Source organism: Sorex fumeus, unplaced genomic scaffold, assembly GCF_029834395.1.
Source record: "Sorex fumeus unplaced genomic scaffold, SorFum_2.1 ptg000002l, whole genome shotgun sequence".
Classification (NCBI taxonomy): Eukaryota; Metazoa; Chordata; class Mammalia; order Eulipotyphla; family Soricidae; genus Sorex; species Sorex fumeus.
Genome location: NW_026606059.1, coordinates 60803198 through 60806358, shown reverse-complemented (window position 1 = coordinate 60806358; position 3161 = coordinate 60803198). Strand labels below are relative to the sequence as shown.

Sequence of the window (3161 nt, the reverse complement as noted above, 5' to 3'; positions counted from 1 at the left end):
CCCCATGGAATCTTTCCAGCGGATGATTCTGTGAATTTGTAGGAGTGTTCCTTTGCTGGAATGATTTCTCATTTTTTCCCTCACTACCTCATTTAACTAATTCCAGATGAAGATGCAGTTTTCAACTCCTTTCCAGCCTATCTTATTCAGTCTTTCTAGAATGGACACGAGAAATATACACAGAGACTTCTAAGTATGAAACGCAGCAGGCCATCAGCTCGGAAGATCCTATATCAGACTTGTCTGGATTCATCTGTAAGAAAAAAAGTCACATCAGTGCCTAATAACTATTGAAATATATGAAAAGAAAGTTGGGGGAAACAAGATGAATGTGCCTGAAACTCCAAGAAAGTTTCACTCATATATACCAAAAAATAGAGATAAAAAAGATTTCAAGGACTGCCAAGATGACTGTTTCCTTTCAATGGCCAGTGGGAAGCTTATGACTACAGTCGTTTTATTACTTTTTATTTTATTGGGGGGGGGGGGGTGGGAGGTTGGGGGAAGGGCTTGCGCCACACCTAGAGACGCTCAGGGGCTATTCCTGAATCTGTGCTCAGGAGTGACCCCTGGTGGTATTTGAGCAGGCCGAGGGGAACGTATACTGTGCCAAGTATAGAATCTGGATTGGCTACAGGCAAGGCTAAATCCTTACCTTCTGCAGTATCTTTCTAGTCAAAGCAATAGTCATTTAAATGGTGAAATATAGAAGTATCAAGTATGCTTTCAGTTTTTAAAGGGAACTACCTTATGTGTGCCTGGGTGTTTGTTTTAATAATTGTTTATTGAGGTAGCATATAAGGGAACTACTTTTGGAGTTCATGTTTAACAGAAGCACCAACAAAAATTCTGTTTCCTTTCAGATGTGGTTGGAATGAAGGATGGAATAAAATAACTGTGTTATAAAGTGCTATAAGTGGATATAATTTGCCTCCCTGTAGTAAACCAACGTTATTTCATCTAATTATTTCAACAATCAGATGGATATGTTTATTTTGATCATTGATTTGAAACCTCTTAAATGAAAACGCATTTTTGTCCTGTGTGGTAAGAAAAGATTTTCAAGTCTTGTTCAATCCTATCATCACAGGCCAACATAAATTACAGCATTATCACCGGTGCTGACAGATCAGACTTGGCAAGTTCACTCAGGACGTTTGGAATGAGCTGAAGGTTTTTCAGCATTTCTCCCTTAGCTGGAGCTTGGCCCCCCTGCTGGATACCTCAGGCAAGGAGTATAACTAACCCTTTATAGCCCTAGGTTCTCCTTTAGGTTTCTCTAAGAAGTATCCTGAGGTGTTTGAGGAATCAAGTGAATTAATTAAGCAGCAAATTAAACCCCATCCTGACCAGGTGGTATTTTCTGTGACTTTGCCAAGACTAACCCCAAAAATGCTTTTCTTATTTATTTTATTCATGTCTTCATTCATTTGTCAAAATGGAAAATACTATGTGTTCATCCAACACCCACAGGCCTGTAGTAAGAATCACACACGATAATTTATTTCAGAAAGTTGGAATGCAAAATGGCAAGCCCATGAAAACACTTCTTTCTCTAATCACTCTCAAAAAAACAAGCTTTCTGGATCAGGGAGACCAAGAAGTCAAGAAGAAGGCCAGGTGTGGGTGCTGAAGTGGTGCCGATGGCAACTGAACTTGACCCCGCTGCCCTTCTGTTTTGTTTTGTTTTGCTTTGCTTGTTGGGTCAAACTTGGTGATGCTCAGGGGTTACTCCTGACTCTTCACTCAGAAATCACTCCTGGTGGTGCTCAGGGGACCATATGGGATGCTGGGAATCGAACCCAGGTCGGCCGCGTGCAAGGCAAATGCTCTACCCTCTGTACTATCGCTCCAGCCCCCTGTCCTTCTGTTTTGATCGCTTTGGCCTCACTGTTCTCATGTCCTGATGGTACCCACCTAGTTCACCCCTCTCATGCCTCACAGACCTTCCAGAGGTTTGTTTTTTTTTAATGTAGGAGTATTGCTAATTATTCAGCCATTGATTAGGTTGATTGAATTGAGCATGGACTCCACCTTACTTTTTTTTTCTTTTTTATAAATTTATTTATTGAATCACTGTGAGAGCAGTTACAAAGCTTTCGGGTTTAAGTCTCTGTCGTACAATGATTTAAATACCCGTCCCTTCACCAGTACCCAAAAACCCCAGTATACTCCCCATCCCAAACCCTCCCCCTACCTGTGGGGAAGTCTCTGGCTTAGGGGTTTTGTATATTTGATTCTCTCTGACATTTCAAATTGTTCCATAGCACTCATCTGAAATAAGTCCATTTCCACTGTCTGCTGATCTTCCCAACTTTTACAGTCGGTGTCATCTTATATATTTGTTAACAATATATAAGATGTTCTCTGCCTCTCTCTGCCTTGAGAAATTTCCAAGAAATAGTGACTTTGTTTTTCTTTACTATGTGCCCAAAGAGCAGACGATTGATCCTGAAGGGCCCAGAGATTGCTCAGTGGCTAAGTCTCTGCCTTGCATGTGTGAGGTGGAGAGTTTGATGTCCCCACCACTCCCTGCTACCCACCCCCTCTCATCACAAGCCAGAGATCTATCCTGGCAATGCTGCTGATCTGAATTCCAAACACCACAACTAAGTATATGGTCTTTAGTGTGCCACAACCAAGTACACATGGTTACAGAGGCAAAGTGTATGAGCTCTGTAACAGGTTTGCGACCTCCAGTCCTCCCGGCAGCCTCAGCTCTAAGGAGAACGGAAATGCAAAGACAGTGCAGACAAGGGCTGTGGGGCCCTTTGCACACTGGCTGCAAACAGCAGCCTCCTTGCAGTGTGCACAGCCTGTAGTTCACGGGGGCTGTGCTAAGGGACCCTGGAGACCATTCTTTTGGGTAGACGTTCACATCTTCCTTCATGCTATTCTATTCTTAGGCACCACACAGGTATCTGGGCACCTTTGGAAAGCCTCTGGGGACAGTGACCAGACTCCTCATTGGCCAAGTAGTCATATCCATTTGCACCATACCACAAAGCTAGGAGCATGTTATGGAGGTCAAGTTCAAGTTCCAGAAGACACCAGAAGATCTGTGTCTCCAAGTTTAATGCATGTGAGTTGGAAAATATTGTGGCTGCAAAGAGGCATATCCCAGATGGCTGTTGGGCCATCTGGGAAAATGGCAGGCACTG

The 3161-nt window shown here is 43.0% G+C and overlaps 1 pseudogene; it reads left to right on the top strand.

The window, feature by feature from the left end:
- Nucleotides 1-2759: 2759 nt before the first annotated feature.
- LOC130023186 (uncharacterized) lies at nt 2760-2859 on the top strand (annotated as a pseudogene).
- Nucleotides 2860-3161: the final 302 nt, after the last annotated feature.